Source organism: Manis javanica, chromosome 3, assembly GCF_040802235.1.
Source record: "Manis javanica isolate MJ-LG chromosome 3, MJ_LKY, whole genome shotgun sequence".
Taxonomy (NCBI): Eukaryota; Metazoa; Chordata; class Mammalia; order Pholidota; family Manidae; genus Manis; species Manis javanica.
The window spans coordinates 137110898-137132353 of record NC_133158.1 but is presented as its reverse complement, the minus strand read 5'-3'; positions in this window follow the sequence as shown (position 1 = coordinate 137132353).

Here is a 21456-nt window from a genome sequence, read left to right as displayed (position 1 = left end):
GGTATTTTTTAAGAGCAAATAAACTGCCCACTTGCAAAGCCAGTTCAAGTTTAATTTCGGTCATTTAACTGAAAGAGTCCTTACTAAATGGCCAGAACTCAGGGTGCTAAGTAAATAAAATTTGCAGACATCTATTTTCCAGCCTCTATTCCCCTTGACATCCGTCCTGAAAGAGAAGATTTATATAGGAAATGTTGAAGTCTCTTTGGCAAGTGCATAAATATTATATAATAATTATATTATTCAACAATGTATTAGATGCCTCTTTGGGACTAGGCATTGCGCTAATCACTGGGAGACTGGAGTAGGAAAGTACCCTATCACAACAGCAAAGGCCTATATAAAAAAAAATTATTTCAGGACCATGTAAGAAGAGCTTTAATGGATACCTAGACAAAGTGCTGTGGGAACTCAAAAGAGCAAGCAAAGTGTTCCAAAGGTTAAGCTCAGTCTTGAACTTTGTGCATACCTTGAAGAATAGCGGATTTTGCCAAAAAGAGAGTAAAGAAAAGGTTAATATGGAGAGCAGAAATAGTGTGTTGCAAAGGTGTGGACAAATAAAAAAATACATGCTATGTTTGGAGAATTATAAAACCTTTGAAGTGATCACAACATAATGCTGTGGAATTGGGTAAAGGGGAAGGGTTATGCTGAGCAATTAGGCAGAACTCTGATTCTAAATGCCATGCTAAGGAGTTAGGACTTTATCCTGTTGGCTATGAGAAGCCATCTGAAGCTCTCAACCAGATGAATGACACAGTGAGATTTGTATATACATATATGCAATGTGTGACACAGCCTTGTACTCATCACCCAGTCAACAAGGATCACCTCATGGGTGAGGCTGGGGAACTTTTCATAGTTAAAAGCACCTTGCATTTCTTCTCCTATGAACTTTCTGCAGGTTAATTCTTTGCCTTTTTCATCTCAGTTTTTAGAAGCTCTTCCTGTATTAGGGATACCTTTGTATTATACAATAGCACAGCTTTCACAGTATGCTTTGCAAATCATGTTTCTAAAGCTGTCATTTGTATTTTTACTTTACTTATGGTGTATTTTTACTGTGAAAGAATTTTAATTTTTATATAACAAAACTTATCAATCTTTCCTCTCATTACTTCTAGATTTTGAGTCATATTCTGGAATTCACAAGTGCTTTTTTCCCCCACTCTTGATTTAAATATCTGATCTGTTGGGAATTTATCCTGTCTTATGGTATAAGAAACGGATCTAATTTAATTTTTTTCCATATGGCTATTCAGTAATCACAACATTTAAAAGTCCATCTTTTACCCAGTGATTTGAGATGCCACCTATATTACAGACTAAATTTTCATATGCAATTGCATCTTCTTATGGCTTTCCATTGGTTTGTCTGCTTATTCATGTCCTAATATAAAACAGCTTTAATTATAGAGGCTTTATACTACTCTTAAAGAGTTTGATATGGCTTTTTCTCCTGGTCTTTAATTTAAGGAGAATTGACATCTTTATGATGTTGGCCTCTCTCTTTCTCTCCCAGAATTGATATGTCTTTTCATTAAGATTTAGTTCTTTTAAGGTTGAAGTTTTGTTCCTATAAGTATTGGACATTTCTTGTTAAGTTAATGTCAAGTTTATTTTCTTCCCTTTTCTCTATTTTCTACCATAAATGGAATTTTATCTTCATTTATATATTGGTTTTTGTATACGTGTGTAGATTTGCACATATAAGTATGTATGTACATATACATAACACATACATATATATATGCTTTTTTTCCACATCCTCATTTTATAACCTGTTACTTTACTAAATTCTCTTATTGTTTCATTTTTCCATGGATTCTTTTGAATTATGCAGAAACATAATCACATCTTCTTTAATAAATATAGTTTTATCTCTTTATTTCCTATTCAGATTCCAGTAATCGCTCTTTCATGTCTAAGGGCTTTAGTTAGTATCTGCAATGTAATGCTCAATGTTATAGATATAGTAGGTACCTTTGTTCCTGACTTTAGAGGGAAAACACTACAACATCAAATATTAAACATTAAAGTTTTCCCAGCTTTTGGGATTAGGCAAATACATTGTAACATGCTAAGGAAGTTTACTGAGAATTTTTTATATGAATAGGTGTTACATTTTGTCTAGTGCATCTACTGTGTCTTGAGGTAATCACAGGATTTTTCTTCTTAGCTCATTAATATAATGCATTATAATAATGGATCTCCTACTAGTGGGCCACCCTTACAATTTCCAAACAAAAGCAACCTGGTCATATCCACCTTTTGAAATCTGTTTGTTGGATTGTCGTGGCTAATTTTTAAAGATTTAGGTTTGTGTTTTAAGAAGAAATGTCCAGCACATTTTGATAGTGGAAGGAGGAGAGATACTGTGAAGGATAATTGTAAAATATCTAGGTGAAGAATTACTGCTGAGACAAATTAAGATAGAAGTTACTTACAATTTCATGTCAGCCTTCCCCAATAGTACATACTATCTATCTTCTTCCTTGCCATGTCTCCAGATCCCATTACAGTTGAAAATATATTTTTTCAATTAATGAAAGGATACAAAGAACATAAATGAATAAATAGGTCTTAATAGGATGGAATAAACCCAGGTGATATTTATCAGGTAGAGTCAACAAAATATAGAGACTAAATAAATGTGAGAAATTAAAGAGATAAAACCAGGTGATATTGTTACCATTAACATAGGTGGGGAATTTAAGAAAGAGAACTGATTTGGAGATGGGTAAGATACTGATCTGTGAGATTTGGTTATGTCTTAAGGTTTCCATAAAACAACTGAGTGGAGACATACAGTGGATATGGCTCAATTTTCTAAGAAAAAGCCCTAGATAGAGTATTTATGAGGTCCTTACTTTTTGCTAGATACTGTGCTAAATGCATTACATGAATTGTTCATTTTAATCTAACAACAAGCTATTAAGGTTATTATCATTCTAAAATTCTAGGATAGAAAACGAACCCAATGAGGTTAAAATTTATCAAGATTGCCTACCCTTCAAGTGGTCAAACCCGCGCTTGAACCCAAGCAACCTAATGCCGGAGCCTAAGTATAGTCCTTACGTGATGCTGACTCCTAGGATTTGGAAAGCAACTAGTGTATTCACTCTAGCTGAAACAGTGGGAATGAACTAAATGCTCAACAGAGTATAGAGCAATAGTGAAAAGTGCTAAGAAACAAGCTGGGAGCAAAAGAATTAGAGAAGAAGCCTGCAGAGGAGCCCAGGGAAGAGTCTAAAGAGGGGCAGGCAGAGAGATGGGAGGAAAATCAAGGTCAGAGTGGATAATGGAACCAGGGAGGAGAGAGTCTCAGGAGTGCTGCAGAGTTCCAGTAGGGAATTTGGTTATTTGCTGACCCTGATTCTTTATTTTTAAGTTCCAGAATTTCCCATCATGTCAACTCCCATTCTTTTACTTCTTTATTTTTCTATCTTTTCTATCCATTTTTAAAATATTTACCAAGAAATGGTACCTGATGTGAAATGTTGTAGGATATCCACCACTACCTTAATGAAATGAAATATTCACAAAATTATCAAACAGAAAAAAATCCCCTTATCATAAGGGAAGATCAGTATATTGACAGGAAAATTATAAATTTACAAAGGTTCACATTTTATAAATCTGTTACTTGAATGTATTCCAAGTCATTGGTCAAATAGAAGTAATATGCAACTCCACAGAAGAAATAGTTTAGTTAGAATTATAATCTCTTGCAGATCCTGAAAGTTGACCTATATAATTGGAAAACAATATTAAACACTGTGGTATCATATTATTCGAATAGCCCAGGTATCTTCCTCCTCACTGTACTCCTGTTGGAACTGCCATGTAAGACAAAGATAACCAACACAGTGGCCAAATGAACAGAATGCATCAAAGTGTTTTTTGGTTTAATGTGATATAACTAGTTTAACATAACAGTCAATATATCTATCAACTTTGCTTTGTGGTCTTTATGTCATTTCTGTCTTTGTAAGATGTGAGATGTAAGATCAAGGAGGTTATTCATTTAGTCTTGCTCTAAAACATTCCAGTGCATTGCCATTCATCTTCCTAATTTACATGCAATTTGTTACCCAGTTTTATGATTCTACATTATATTTTATGGAGTTGATAAGATTCCAGAATTGCTTTCAAAATCACCTACCATGTATACAGGTTTCCCCTGCTACTGAAAGTTGAGCATTCCCTATGAAATGTTTCCTATACTGAAGTGGTATAAAGCAAAGGGTATCCCCCACTTTCTGAAAGTTAATGTTAGGCCACTTTGCTTTTATGAAAGATCTACGTGCAGAAATGACTTTTTTTATAAAAACAAAAATCCTCTTTGAGTTTCTTTCAGTTAGCAAAAACAGATGTTACTGTAAGTCTTTCATAAAAGCAAAGTGGTGTAACAAACGTTGAGAAATCGGGGAATTACCATAAATTAGGGAAATGCTTTAATTCTTTCATCTCTATGCAAGGAAATTAGGTCCTCAAAAAGAGTTCTTCAAGAGCAGAAGGATGGGGAGGATTAATCAGTAGGATTTTATGTTCATGCAACTCACAATCCTAAAAGATCTTATAACCAGTTTCCTTTCATGAAAGGATTTGTTGAATATGGTGACATCTGCCATCTCGTGGCTGACTTAAGCTACTATACAATGAACTAGGAAATTTTATTTTTATGAAAATACCACAGAGGAGGGCAAAGTTTTGGTCGTTGCATTTTATCTACATTTTTTAAAACTTGCTAACAAAGTGAGAAACATGGATTGTTATTTAACAAACTGTTTTTAGTGCCAAATTTGATCTAATAATAGTTCACTCTGTTTATTGTAGTTACCTTCAAAGTAAATGAGAAAAATAAAAAGAGAAAGAACAGAAAGAAAATTAAAACAGCATATTATTTACCTGCACAACAGAAGATATAGAGTATATGTATATATATATTATATTTTGGTATCATTAATATACACTTAGATGAGCAACACTGTGGTTACTAGATTACCCCCATTATCAAGTCCCCACCACATACCCCATTACAGTCACTGTCCATCAGCATAGTAAGATGCTATAGAGTCACTACCTGTCTTCTCTGTGCTATACTGCCTTCCCTGTGCCCCCCGTAATGCCCCTTAATCATCTTATCACTCCCTTCCCACCCATCCTCCCCAGTCCCTTTCCCTTTGGTAACTGTTCGTCCATTCTTAGGGTTCTGTGAGTCTGCTTGCTGTTTTGTTCCTTCAGTTTTTGCTTTGTCTTATACTCCACAGATAAGTGAAATCATTTGATATTTGTCTTTCTCTGACTGGCTTATTTCACTGAGCATAACACCCTCTAGCTCCATCCATGTTGTTGCAAATGGTAGAATTTGTTTTCTTCTTATGGCTGAATAATATTCCATTGTGTATATGTACCACATCTTCTTTATCCATTCATCTACTGATGGACACTTAGGTTGCTTCCATTTCTTGGCTATTGTAAATAATGCTCTGATAAACATAGGGGTGCATATGTCTTTTTCAAACTGGGCTCCTGCATTCTTAGGGTAAATTGCTAGGAGTGGAATTCCTGGGTCAAATGGTATTTCTATTTTTAGTGTTTTATGGAACCTCCATACTGCTTTCCACAATGGTTGAACTAATTTACATTCCCCCCAGCATTGTAGGAGGGTCCCCCTTTCTCCACATCCTTGCCAACATTTGTTGTTGTTTGTCTTTTGGGTGTTGGCCATCCTAACTGGTGTGTAATGATATCTCATTGTGGCTTTAATTTGCATTTCTCTGATGATTAGTGATGTGGAGCATCTTTTCATGTGCCTGTTGGCCATCTAAATTTCTTCTTTGGAGAGGTGTCTGTTCAGCTCCTTTGCCCATTTTTTAATTGAATTATTTGCTTTTTGTTTGTTGAGGTAGTGAGTTATTAGTATATTTTAGATGTCAATCCTTTATCGGATATGTCATTTATGAATATATTTAGTAGGACACCCTTTTGTTCTACTGATGCTATCCTTTGCTGTACAGAAGCTTTATAGTTTGATATAGTCCCACTTGTTCATTTTGCTTTCGTTTCCCTTGCGAATGGAGATATGTTCATGAAGAAGTTGCTCATGTTGCTCATGTTTATATTCAAGAGAGTTTTGCCTATGTTTTCTTCGAAGAGTTTTATGGTTTCATGATTTACATTCAGGTCTTTGATCCATTTCTTGTTTACTTTTGCATATGGAGTTAGACAGTAATCCAGTTTCATTCTCTTACATATAGCTCTCCAGTTTTGCCAACACCAGCTGTTGAAGAGGCTGTCATTCCCCCATTGTATGTACATAGCTCCTTTATCGTATATTAATTGACCATATATGCTTGGGTTAATATCTAGGCTTTCTATTCTGTTTCAATGGTCTATGGGTCTGTTCTTGTGCCAGTGCCAAATGGTCTTGATTACTGTGGCTTTGTAGTAGAGCTTGAAGTTGGGAAGTGAGATCCTCCCTGCTTTATTCTACCTTCTCAGGATGGTTTTGGTTATTTGGGATCTTTTGTGGTTCCATATTAATTTTAGAACTATTTGTTCCAGTTTGTTGAAGACTACTGTTTGTATTTTGATAGGGATTGCATTGAATCTGTAGATTCAATGGCCATTTTGACAATATTAATTCTTCGTACACAAGAGCATGCTATGAATTTCCATTGATTAGTCTCCTCTTTAATTTCTCTTAGGCATGTCTTGTAGTTTTCAGGGTATAGGTCTTTCACTTCCTTGGTTAGGTTTATTCCTAGTTATTTTATTCTTTTTGATGCAGTTATGAATGGAATTGTTTTCCTGATTTCTCTTTCTGCTAGTTCATCATTAGTGTATAGGAATGTCACAGATTTTTGTATATTAATTTTGTATCCTGCAACTTTGCTGAATTCAGATATTAATTTAGTAGTTTTGGAGTGGATTCTTTAGGGTTTTTTATGTACAACATCATGTCATCTGCAAACAGTGACAGTTTGACTTCTTCCTTACCAATCTGGATGCCTTTTATTTCTTTGTGTTGTCTGATTGCCATGGCTAGGACCTCCAGTATTATGTTGAATAAAAGCAGGGAGAGTGGGCATCCTTGTCTTGTTCCCATATCTTTCTTAAATTATTTCTGCTCTAGTGTAATTACATTGTACTATTGAATAAATACTAATTTATTCTTGAAATACAGTTAGAATAAAATTAATATATTTAAATGGAATATACTGTATATATAAATGGAGTATATTAATCACAGATAAAAATGAGTATATTAAATCTCTCCCCTTATTTTTACTATTGTTAAACTATTATATATATATATATATATAATATATAGATACATAGATATATATACCTTATTATCTAAACTGACAGAATTAACTTTAATTAGATAGTCTTCATGCCAAAGGCAATGATCAATTTTCTGTCTTTATCTTACTCAATTCTCAGCTGCTTTTGATGCAGCTTACAGACCCTGCCTCTTTCCTAGAAGCACCTTCTTCATTTGTTTTCCAAGACACCAAATTCTTTTGGCAGGGCCAGCTACCTAAATTGTGGGTCCAGAGCAACATGAAAACGTGGGCTCCCTTGTTCAAAAAGCAAGAAAAATGCCTCTAAGTTACTAAATCATAAAGCTTTTCCCTTCCTTCTACTGTATCTCTTTCACTTATGGTGCTTTTTTGTTTGCTTTCTATGTTGTTTGTAAGTGAAGAAAAAAATTTTAATTCCTATGTATTATCAGCATGTATTTTACCACTCACTTTATGTGTGTAATGCCAGACTTAAACAAAAATGTGAGAGCATTTAATTTAATGTGAACTACACAATTCATGTTTGATAGCTCATATATGCACATATTATTTCATTCTTCCCAGAACAGTCAAAATGCTGCACAAAACTAACTCAAGCATTTTTATTTCACTTCTTGAGATGCATACCTTCTATCAGTATTCTCTACCTTTGGCTTATGAGTAAGTATGGAAGAACTGAAGGGAAAAGGATCTTTCCCTTTCCTTCTCTGTTACCATTTTCAGTGCATCTGGTTAGCTAATATAGGGAAGTAGCATAAGAAAGGATGCAATAGGAATTCTGGTTGTTCATGGTTCTTAGATCATCACTGCCTTCTTTTTGCTCTAAAAGCAAATCTGGGTTAAAAGCAAGAGAGCATGGCCTCTTGAAGCAGTCAGCCCCATGTGCCAGCTGCTCTCTTGTAGGTGTAATGTGCTGACCTGCTCTTGCTCTGAGTCTCACTGAGCATCCAAGCATCATAGGGCCACTGGGATTCTGCTCTATGGGGTATCATGAAGGGAAAGGGTGTCCAGCGATGGTGGACACATACATGGTGTGTATCTCCTCCTCTCACTTGTATGTTCTATTGTCCCATCAAACATTGCTTACAAAAAAAAATTCAAAGATAAAATTATTAAGAATTGGTGGCAACTGGGCAACCAAGTGTGGGGCCCTTCTGACTGCACGGCACTGTGTGGCCGCACAGGTCACATGACCATGAAGCCTCATCCACCTCCTGGTTTCCTCCTATACACTGGCTGCACCTGCTCAATCTTCCACTTTAGATACAATATGACTTGGGTCCCCTTAAGCCTTCTTCTCTTATTAATTTCTTCCTAAGTTGACACCATCCAGTCTATGTTTGGATTACTCCCAAATTTGAACTCCAGCCCTGACCTGTCCTCTTGAGTTCTAGTCATACATATCAAACTGCCTGCCTAGCCTTCCATTTCAGTGTATAAGGGGTATCTTATACTCAAACTCCCCCACAAACTTCTGCCTCCTCTAGACATCTTAACTCTCTATTCAGAAGTCTCTTCTGATTCTTCTACAAATCCCCCAAATCTAACCTAAACACAAATAACTTGATCTTTACAACTTATCTACAGTTCAACCACTTCTCTCTTTTTATATGCAGGGAAATCTAAGGCACTACTAATGTCCTGAACTGCAGCAATGACCTCCTAACCAAACTCCTTGCTTCCCTCACTTTCTGTATGGTTCCTTCTCCACCCAGCAGTCACAGTGATCTAAGAGGATAATTGTTTCAAAGATCTTCTCACCTTAAATCTCTTTAATAGCTTGCCAGCACACTTGAATAAAATCCAAACTCATCAAGAGATCTGAGCGTGTCTATGCTCCTGACCTTATGTCCTATCACACTCTACCTGGTCCCTTTCACCTTTTCTTTGCTGAAAAAAACCCCAAGCCCAATCTCATTTTACTCTATATTTGCTGTTTCCTCTACCTGGAACACTTCTCTCCCCTCCTGATTTTCAAATTGTTCACTTTTTCAGAAGTTATGGTTCTCCCTTCAAATATCATCTCCTCAGAGAGGATTTTCTGGCTACTTTACCTAAAACAGCGTTCTTTCCCTGCTCCCCCCACCTCACATACTCTGTACTATGACCCTGCTTCACATTTTTCACAGCACCAATTTGTTTACTTGTCTGTCTAACTAGAGTATAAACTCCAAGAGCACAGGAGTTTTCCATTAACTAGTGTATCTCCAAGGCTTCAAACAGTGCCTGGCACATAGAAGGTGCTGAGTATCAGTGTAATGAATAAAGGGATGCTTTATCTTCAGATCCCTGGAAGTGAGCATAAAACAATGCTTTACACAATATAACTGCTGAATAAATATTTTGGGGCAGAAGGAAGGCAGGAAGTTGGATGGAAGAATGACCATTTATCAGTTTATTACTTTATTAATTCTATATAAAATAACAGTTTATTTAGTTCTTATGTGATTAGTATATAAAATATTATTTTAAAGTTAGATGAATTCTGCCAACACACTTATATTTAATTTTTTAAACATGTATCTTATTATTCTACCAATACAGCTACAAATTGCTTTTTATTGAAGGTGAATGGGATTAGAGCTTAAATCAAAACATTTTTATATTTTCAGTTGTTTACTTTCAACTCTGATTTACCCTATTAAACAAGTACATAGACAAAATATTTAACTCTCTATTTAATTGTGATAATCCTACAGGAAAAGTCAAAATGAGGTTTGAATTATGCCTTGGTGACAGATGACTAATTGCCTGATAAGTCTAAATGTCATTTCGTAGCCTTTGTTGATAAAATATGACACTGTACTTTTGTCTATCATGCATGAAAATTGATAAAATAATTGCTACAACTTTTGGAAAACAAGCACTCAAAGATCTTTTTAAGTGCAATAAAAGCAATGCTACATCTCAATAAGAGTAGCCCTGTTCTAATAGGTGCTCAGTAAATACAGATGCTCAGTGCATTTACATGTCTTTAATATTTGTAATTCAGAATACATAGATTTAATGAAGGAGCTGTCTTATTGTGAATAAATTCAGAGAGCTGGAAAGTAGATAAAAGAACTCAAAATAGATGAGTAAATTGGCAGATACAGCTAAATGAGTACAGCTATAATACAACTTGTTTTATAGTAAATTTGCTTATTTTATAGTAATCCCTTTCTGAACCACCACTCCCCACTGAATTATATAACTTCAGCAATGGTCACCTACTTTTGGGGCAAGTTCAATGAACATATATTTAATAGCTCCCATCTGTGATAAGAACTATGCTATGACTTGGGAATATAATCATGAATAAAACATATTTCCTGCTTTCTGAGGCTCTCAGCCTGGTGAGAAAACAAGAACACAGGGATACAATAAAGGTAAGCACAACATAATAAGGGAGGAACATGGACTAAATATCCTGAAGAACAAATAGGATAGAGTGAGGCAAAGGGTTAGGTATGGGGAAAAAGTTAAAGAAAGGGGAAACAATCAGCACAATACATGTGCCTCAGAAATATTCAACATGTTCAAAGTAGGCAACCTAAAGTGTTAGGTGTATCACTGATGGTGGAACAGGAATAGGCATAATGATAAGAAATGAGGTTTTGAGGTAGACCCTAGCAAGCCACAGAGACCTTTGTGTACTATGCTAAAGATCTTAGACATCATCCTGGAAGCAATGGGGGGGGGACTACTGAAGGGTTTGAGGTCAGAGAAAAATATAGGATAGAGACACTTCTCATTACTTAAAAGTTTATGCAAGTTACTTGGGGATCTTCTTAACTGTGAATTCTGAGGCAGTATGTCTGCTAGGTCCCCACAATTCCAACAAGCTCCCAGGTGATACGGTGGTAGTATATTGGTCTGTGGACCACATTTTGAATGGCAACATTTTAGATAACTTTCCCTTGGAAGTATCCAATAGGGACAAATGTCAAGACAGGAATACCAAGGAAACTATTGCAGCAGTTTAGGAGAGAGATGGTGAGGGCTTAGGCCACAGTAGTGGTAGTCACTAAAGATATTTTAAGGGCAAATGGAAAGAATTTTCTTCTAACACTTTTAATGAAAAAATAATCAAAACATGCAAGAAAGCTTAAAGTCTTTTACAGGGAACACTTATATATCAACCATCTAATTCTACAGTTAACATTTTATTATACTTTCTTCATCACATACACATTAATCTCTTCATCCCTCACTCCATTCATCTGTACATTTTTTATGCATTTCGATGTAAGTTGCACATATCAGTACACTTTCCTGCAATGAAAAACAATTCAGATCGATTGAAAAAGAGGACAAAGGAGTATGTTTCTCAAGTTTATGCTTGATAAACAAGAACATAAAAATAAAAGTTTATGGAGTAGACTGGAAGATACTGTGCTGAGTTTGGCCCAATAGTGCTGAGAGAGGTAGCTATTTAATATAAGAGTTATGCAAATATGCATGTAACATCTATAGCTTTAGTCAGATGGGAATCATTGGCTGCTACTTAAGATGAAAGGAGTAGATGAGAGTGCTCAGACAGAGAAGGTAAAAAAGGGAAGAGAAGAGGATCAAAGACCACATCCTGAGAAAAACGGTATTTAAGGCATGTGCAGGGGTAAAAAGACAAGAAAGAGTAGGGAGGAATTAGGGAAACAAAAGAAAATCAGCAGAGGGGAGGATGAAAGAAAACATATCCTTGTAAATCTCTCCACTGCTTGGGAATATTGTGGTTTTGAAAATATGACATTTCATATTTATAATATGATATAACATATGTCATGTTATATTTATACATTACATTTATGTTTAAAAATGCTGATGTTACCCTTTGAGTAGTCAATCCCAATTTTGCCCTGCTTTATTCCACACCAGTGGGAGTAAGGAGCCGTTCAAAGATTACACTTTCTCAGTTCTTATTTACTGAAATATAAATTAATAATCTTTCTTTTGCCCTAACTGCCCCCCTGCTCCTCTTTTCTCAGGTGAGGAGCCCTTTTATCTTAAGTGTCATTGACTCATAGACATATTCAAAACATAGCAAAAAGGAACTTTCAATTCACTTTAAATCCTTAGGGCACTGGAAGTGGTGACAATAAACAAGATATATTTTTACTTTATATTCAAGAAGAAACCTAAAAATTCATTCAATAAGTTATTTTTTAAATAGCATACTTTAGTTCCACATTATGTTTATTTAAAGGAGAAAGAGTTAAAGAGAGGAAACGTATGGGAAAGAATCATGGATGATAGGAAGGAAAAAAATGGGATATATAAGCAAAAGAACCAGAAGGGAAAAATGGAAGTAGGAAAAAATGAAGATTTCACAGGAGGAATACCTTTGTGTTTCACTAGAGAACTATGTATTATCTGGAGAAGTACAGCCAAACTTTTCTTATCAATGGCCAGATAGTCAATATTTTTGGCTTTGCTCTGTTACAACCACTCAGTTCTGCCATTGTAGCACAAAAGCAGCCATAGACAGTACACAAAAGATGCACATGGCTGTTTTTCAATAAAACCTTACAAAAATCAGGCAGCCATCTGTATTGGTCCACTGGCAACTTTTGCTGACCTCTGCATTTGAGGAAAGGTCAACAAATGGGGACAGCAAACTTCAGTAAGGGCCACATGTGTTTCTGTTGCTTAGTCTTCCTTATTGCTATTGATTGTTCGTTTTTGTAGTCAAAGCCCTTTAAAACTATAAAAACCATTCTTAGCTACATGCCCTACAAAAAGTAACTGTGGGCAGATTTGGCCAGTGGGCAGGTATTTGACTGGCCTCTTTTCTACAGTGCACCTTTCTGTGTCAGATGATTCCAATAATGATAGGAGGTATTTTGTAACTCTGTAAATTATAAATAACTGATACAATGCAGAATAATTTGTCTATCGACATGACAAGCAAATTTTGTTTATTCATAAACGTCCAATTGATTTCCCTCCCTCACTGTGGAAGAAGTTAGTTTTATCTCTATTTGCACATTCATTTTACTATCTTCAATTTACCAGTGTATCTGTTGGAAGAATTCTCTTTGAACTGATTATAACACCAGTTTCATCACTGATAAGTTAAAAAAAATTTTAACACATGTTCATTTTTAAATCTCTGTGAGAATCACGATTTTACTTTTTTGTTGAAAATTATTCTTTGAACACTGGCATTACCCTTATTTTCCATAGTACCTCCCATGCTTCTGCTAGAGACCTCAGTAGTAGAGAGGATTCTCCAAGCTACCTTGAATCTGACCTTTTACAGCTTCATCCATTCTGATGCCTGCATTTCTGACTAATACCTGGCCACCCTCCCACACACCCCTCCTCTATCCAAATTGTTTGTCTGAAAAACCATTGCTCTCTAACCTTCAATTTAACATGGTCTTTTTTATGATGCACAATCTTACTCATAAATTTCAACTTTGGGAAGGCAAGGATTATTGAGACACTGTATAAAATCATGGCATGAAATAAAATTAAATGTAAGGCCCACTTTGACCTGAGAAGTGAATAATCCCACCCTGGGTCTAGGTAATAACTTTAGTGTCGATATGCTTATAGACTACATCACAAAAATAAAAAGGCACAACTGCTGGTACTTGTGATAATATCAGTGAACCTCAAATACATAGTAAGATAAAGGATCTAGACTCAAAAGGCTACATACTGTATGATTATATTTTCATGACACCGTGGAAAGGGGAAAACTATAGAGACAGAAAAATCAGTAGTTGCCAGCAATGGCAGTGAAGGAAATAATCAACTAGAATGGTACACAAGGGAAATTTTGGGAATAACAGAACTGCTTGTCTCTTGAAGGTGGTATTGGTTACATCATGGAATTTGTTTTTCAAAATTTATGGAACAGCCAAAATATATGAAGATGTTGTATATAAATTATATTTCAATAAAGCTTACTAAAAATCAGTCTATCTACTTACCAATCATCTATCACTGCCTGAACATCAGTACTTTGTTGAAAAATCTGAAGATTTAATTTTTTAAGTTGCAAAATAATACCTAAATAACACAACTTGACAAAATGGTCTAAAACCATTTAAACTGATTTTAAAGATTTAAATTATAGCCAAAAGAAATACTTCACTTTTCCTAGTATATTGAGAGTTTTTATCATGAATGGTATTGGATTTTGTCAATAGCTTTTTCTGCATCTTTTGATTTCACCATGTGATATTTTTTAACTTTACTCTGTTGATGTAATGGATTACATTAATTGAATTTTGAATGTTGAACTTGTTTTGCCTATCTGGGATAAATACCACTTGATCGTGTGTATAATTCCTTTTATATATTTCATTGTTGGATTTGATTTGCTAATATTTTGTTGAGATTTTTTGTATCTATGTTCATGAGAAATATTGGTTTGTTGTTTTCTTTTCTTGTAATAACTTTGTCTGGTTTGACATTAGGGTAATGCTGCTCTTATAGAATAAGTTAGGAAGTACTCTCTCTGCTTCTGTTTTCTGAAAAAGAGTATAGAGAATTAGCATATTTTTTTCCTTAAAGGTTTTGTAGAATTCAACAGTGAACACATCTGGGTCTGGTTCTTTTTGTTGTGGCAGGTTATTAATTATTAATTAAAGTTCTTTAATAGATTTTGGCCTATTCAGATAGTCTATTTCTTATGTGACTTTTGACAGATTGTGTATTTCAAGGAACTGGTCCATTTTTATCTATGTTATCAAATTGGTGGGCATAGAGCTGTTCATAGTATTTGTTTATTTTCCTTTTAATGTCCATGGGATCTTTAGTGATGTCCCTTCTTTAATTTTTGATACTTGTAATTTGTGTCTTCTCTCTTTTTTCTCTGGATAGAATTTTATTGATTTTATTAATCTTTTCAAAGAACCACCTTCTTGTTTTATTGACTAGTTATTTTCAGCTTTCAATTTCATTGATTTTGCTTTAATTTTTTTTCTTTTTTTTTCTGCTTACACTTAATCATACTAACTTTTTTCTAGTTTCCTAAGGTGGAAGCTTAGATGATTGATTTTATACTTTTCTTCTTATGTAATATATGAACTCAATACTATAAATTTCCCTCTATGCACTGCTTTTCTGCATCCTATAACTTTTGATGAAGTATATTTTTATTTTCATTTAGTTGAAAATATTTAAAAATTTTTCTTGATATTTCTTTTTCGATGCATGTGCTATTTAGAAGTTACTTAATCTCCAAGTATTTTGGGATTTTCCAGCTATCTTTCTGTTTTTGATTTCTATTTTAATTCCATTGTGGTCTGAGAGTAGACACTGTATGATTTACACTATTTTAAATTTGTTAAGGTAGGTTTTATGGTCCAGAATGTAGTCTATCTTCGGCAAATGTTCCACATGAGCTTGAGAAGAATGTATATTCTTCTGTCGTTGGATGAAGATGTTCATTATTTCCAATTGATTGATGGTGTTGAGGTCAACTATATCATTGTTGATTGTCTGCTTCTGGTTCTGTCTATTTTCAGTAGAACCTTCAGCGTCACCTGTTCACTTGTTACTCTTTTTTTTCCATTCTAAACCCTAGCCATAATAAACTACCAAATATTCCTAACCCAGAATGCTCTCTCACCTCCAGCCTTTTGCCTCTCCTGCCCCTTCTCCAGAAACAATCCTCCCCTTTTTTTGCCTGCCTAACTCCTGCGTAACTCCAAGTGTCAGCCTAGATGTCTGTTCTTCCAGCAGTCTTCTCTAATACTTCTCCCCCCTAAATGAACTAAGTGTTCCTGCTAAGTGATCCCATAGTTTCTGTGGTTACTCTCATTGTGCCATTTTTCATGCTAATTAATAATTTCCTACTACTTCTTTCATCTTCACAATACAAGTTTATTCCTTAAAGAAATCTGACTTGTTTACTATACTATTTCTGCCATCTAGCACAAAACCCAGCCCATAAGAGCCAAAATGCTTTTTAATGAATTATAATAGAATTTTTAATCAATCTGAAACATAGTTTAAGTTTAGGATAAGCTCTTCGTTAAAAAATTGATTCATTCTATAATTTAGTAAGCAATGACCATTCAGCAATTTGGCCTTATTCACTGTATTTATGCTGTCAAATTTTGCCATTGGGAAAGGAAGGGAACAATAAATCCTATGCATTCTAGAAAATACTAATAAATAATTTAAAATATAATTTGATTTTTGTTTGGTATTTATAATTCTTTTTAATCACTTCTCTCAGAGCTGCCAAGTACATGGTAATTTCAGCTAATTAAAAGGATTTTAGATTCAATGAAATTATGTGATACAAAGGTACTTATTTCTACCAGAGTGGGTATCTCATATTAAAACATAAAGCAAAATAGTTGTCTAAAGGGTATCTAATACAATAAAATAAAAAATGGAGTCTTATTGTTAGGTATTGTTAATAAACACTTAACAGTGATTTTACTGGTAATGACTGGTTAATTGATTTCAAAAAGGAAAGTAATGAAAACATTATAAGTTTCTAATAATAAGCTATTTTCTGAAAATTGGTGTGATATATACCAGCATCAGTATATTAACCAAAATTTGGAGATAAAAACCAGAGTGCAATAAAAGAAGTACAGAGTACAAAGAGGCTTCATTAAATGTTGAACACTTATTAATCTCATTTCCCCTAAAGAAGCAATTCATTAGAACTGGGAAATATCAGCAACTTTAATAGTCTTTGGCAAAACAAAGTAAAACCCTTGACATGTATTTTTTGAATAAATTTGCAAATAAAAATTTTAAAAGTAGATGTCACTGGCATTTGGCTAGCTGCCATTTTTACTACAGGATGAAAACCTTTAGAACCTATCAGTTAGGTTGTGTTAGGCTAAAGATGATATATGTATGAGAAAAATTTTAATATTCCAAGAATCATCAGTGCAGTAACATCAGATTTAGGTCAACCCCAAATATCATTAAGTTTATTCTCTTGCACCTTTTATCAGAACCATCCTATATTCATATTTTAGGTCTCCAGAGATGAGCTATTAACTCATCCCATTATTTATCTGAAAGCAAGAAAACCCTTTCTTCATTTTTCACATAAATCCCTTGTATACACATGATGTTATCATACTACAAAATGTGAGTTATATTAGGATGACATGTTCTGTGGACCTCTGTGAGTTTCAGGATGATAAATTTGTTGAATAAGTAGAATGTTCCTACTCTTTTATGCACACTCCAAAAGCCTATCTCCTTCTTTACAATGGACTACAGAGAAGTGATTCTCAAAGACCCAGAGACTGGCCTGTGAGTTAGTGTCAGGAAAGCCAAGAGCAAACAAGGAATACAGTGGAGTTTTATAAAGAGTCATTTTTGTTAATTTAAAAGAATATTCTTTAAGATTGTGCTTTTCCTATAAGGTTTACCTAATATAGCTTTTCGTTTTTAGAAATGATGATGAAAGTATATAGTATTTTTGTTTTTAGTTACATTATTTGGAAAATAAAAAATTGCCATTTCAACTTCAACTATTTAATTTAAAAAATTTTTTGCATATTTGTAAAATATTCAAATCAGAAACTACTATTTTGCAATGACTTTGTAATATGAGCTACTCTTAAGTTAAATTTTAGATTAAAAACTCTATATACATACATATATGAACACACACATGCAAATATATCTGTATCTATATATGTTTATATAATTAAGTTAGAAGAAGCAAAGATAGTATGAAGCAAGGATAGTAAAAGATCTGAAATGACCAGAACTTGACCCATCTCATACTTTCTATCAATTGTATTGCCTAATAACAATTTTTTCCAGTTTAAGTTTAGAGCTCTTTTGTCTGCTTTTTAATGGCTACTGCTAAAGTTCTTGGTTTGCCTATTTTTCTTTGGAGGTAAAATCTTGTTCTCTAAAAGTCAATCTCAAACCAATTCATTCCACTATTATCTATTATATGCCAGACCTGGGCCAGGTAGGTACTCAAAACTCTGTTAGACCAAGCACATAATTGTTTATACCACGGGAAAGATAAGGGCAAAGGCTTAGTTTGTTCCCAATTTAATCTTACAGAAAGAAAATAAGAGCTTTTTGCATGATTATTTTCTTTCCAAACAATGGTAACATATATACATCTATGTTTGAAATGTGTCATGGGCATTTTTTCACCTTTTATCTTGTTTCCCAATCAGTTATTCTTCATACTATTATAGAAAAATACACACTTCTTTCTCCAAAGTTGCCAGGTCAATTTGTTGAGAACTAAAATGAATTGCTACTGAAAGAAACATCTTGAAATGTTTTCCATAAGCAATGCTTATGCAAACACATGTTTATTTCCCAATAATAAAACTGTGAAGAATTTCCAGCTTAAAGCCCACCTCTCAGCTGTGAACTGTCTCCATCTTCTGTACCAGCAGAATGAATTTAGACCCTTGGTCTTTCATGCATTCATATAACCAACAACATTTATTTCAAGCTGATAACATTCTGGTTACTGTGTTTGGCATGACAGATATCAAGTGGTGAATAATATAGATAGAGAACCTACTGTGGCTGCCAGTTACCTAGTAGTAAGTGATGCCCATATGGGGAAAGAGTAGAAGACTAGCTATTAAGATTTTCATAGAGGAAATAAAGGTTTTCCCCAACTAACTTTATTTGGTAGGTACTTGTTATTGGGCACCATCTCCACATCTAATCTCTTCATCTCATGCTTCACTTCCCTAGTGACCCTTTGCTTCTCTCACTGCACTTCTGCAATTTGTCTGCCCTTTTCTGGTACCATTTTCTGAGTTTTTTCATTTTCTTCACCATCTCTTGGTTTCACTAACAAGGGAACTGCCAACGACTAATAAGCTTTTATCAATCTCAACTTCAAGCAGAAACCTACTTACAAAATAGATAAAAATCATAAATCTGCCTGAAGTGTTGAAGGGGATGAGGGGAGTCAGATGGATCATCCTGCCTGTTCAGGGCTCTAAGGAGGACAGTTTGAGAATCACCAGTCGGGTAAAGTTTGGTAAGTTAAAATGCATAACCTCTAGTAAGTGCATAGGTTCATTTTAGCAGGATTTTCTGAGTGTCAAACACCCAGTGGTTTTCAATATTTGTAAGCAGTGCCTCTCTCTAGAGAGTAACAGCATATGCAGAACTCCTGCGTATAAAACAGATCAAAGGAGTAGTCATTCATTTAAGTATATTTTAAAGTTCAAACATACATTACTTGTAAAGACAATCAGTGAGGCAATCAATATTCCTCTTCCTTCTCCTGCTCCTTCTTCATTTCTTCCTTTCTTTCTGTTCTTTTTCACACATACATATTCTCTGTCTCTATCCTTTCTACATGTATTATTTTGTATGGGTGTATGTGTATGACTAACACACAAAGAACTGCACACATTTGAAGTATAGAATTTGATGACTTTTCACATTTATATACACCTGTGAAACTGTAGTCAGAATCAAGGTAATACATATGTCTGTCAGTCACAAAAGTTTTCAAGTATACCTCTGTAATCTCACTCTTGCCCTCTTCACATTCTGTTTTCTGTCACTATAGATTAGGCTTCATTTTCATCGGTAGTTAATATCTTTCTATTACTAAGTAAAAATATTCCATTGTGTGGATATACCATAATTTTTAATACATTTGTTTCTTGATAGACTTTTTTTCCAGTTTTTGACTATTACAAATAAAGCTGACTATGGACATTATTACAAGTATTTGTATAGACATATGCTTTAATTCTCTTAGGTACCTAGGAGTGGACTGACTGGGTCAAATAGTGGATGTATGTTTACCTTTTAGAGAAACTGCCAAACCGTCTAAAGTTCTATTATTTTACATTCCCAATTTAAGTATATACAAATTCTAATTTCTCTATATTTTCATAAGTACTTGGTATGGCTAGTATTTTTACTTTTAGCCATTCTAATAAGTTTACAATGGTATCTCCTAATAATTTTAATATGTATTTCCTTAATGGCTATGATGGTGATCTCTTTTCATATGCTTATTTTCATCTGTGTATTTTCTTTTGTCAAGTGTCTCTTCAAATATTCGACCTGCTTTTTAATTGAATTGTTTCTTCCCTTTTGTTATTATTGAGTTTGAGAATTCTTTTTATATTACAGATATATTATATATATTATCTGCAAATCTTTTCTCCAAGTCTGTGGCTTGTCTTTTCATTCTCTTACAAGTGTCTTTTGACGAGAGTAAGTTCTTAATTTTGATGAAGTCTAGTTTATCACTTATTTTCTCTTATGGATAATTCTTGTGGTGTCATATCTACAAAATGTTCACATATCCCAAGATAACAAAGAGATACTCATATTTTGACCAGGAAATTTTATTGTTATTAAATTTTATAATTGGGTCTATGATGCATTTTTATTTAATTTTTGTGTATGGTTCAAAGTATGGATCAAAGCTCATTGAGAGAGGAAGAAGAGCAGGGGATATGGCTATCCAATTGTTGAAAAGTTCAACTTTTTCTCACCAAAATGCATTTGTATCTACATGGAAAACCAATTGACCATATGTATGTAGGACTACTTTGTTAACTTTCTGTTATGTTCCATTATGAAATAACTTCAGACTTACTGAAAAGTTGCAAAAATAGTACAGGGTTCCTACATGCCCTTTACTCAGCTTTCCTACTGTCAACATCATCTGTAACCATAGTACAATAATTAAATTCAAGAAATAAATACTGCTACAATATTATGATATAAGCTATAGATTTACTGCAATTTCAACAGTTTTTCAATAATATCCTTTTTTTGTTCCAGGATTCAATCCAGGACCCTTCATTGTATTCAGTTGTCCTCCAATCTGTGGCAGTTCTTCAGGCTTCTCTTGTCTTTCATGACTCTATGGCTTTTAGAAAACACTGGGAGTTATTTTTAACTTGTCCCTCAGTTCGAGTTTGTCTGTTTATTCAAGATTAGATAGAGATTAGGAAGCTTTGGCAAAATCCAATAAGAGTGATGCTGTGTCTTTCTCAGTGCATTCTATCAGGTACATAATGTTGACATGTCATATTATTGGCGACGTTAATCTGGATCACTTGTGGTCTGCCAGACACTGAATTTATTATTCTTAATAATTTATTACTCTCCACTGTAAGTCAACTTTTATCATTTAGTAATTTTCATTTGAGTCTATTCTTAAGGATGTAACAGTACATTCATTTATGAGATAATTTTGTCTTTTTAT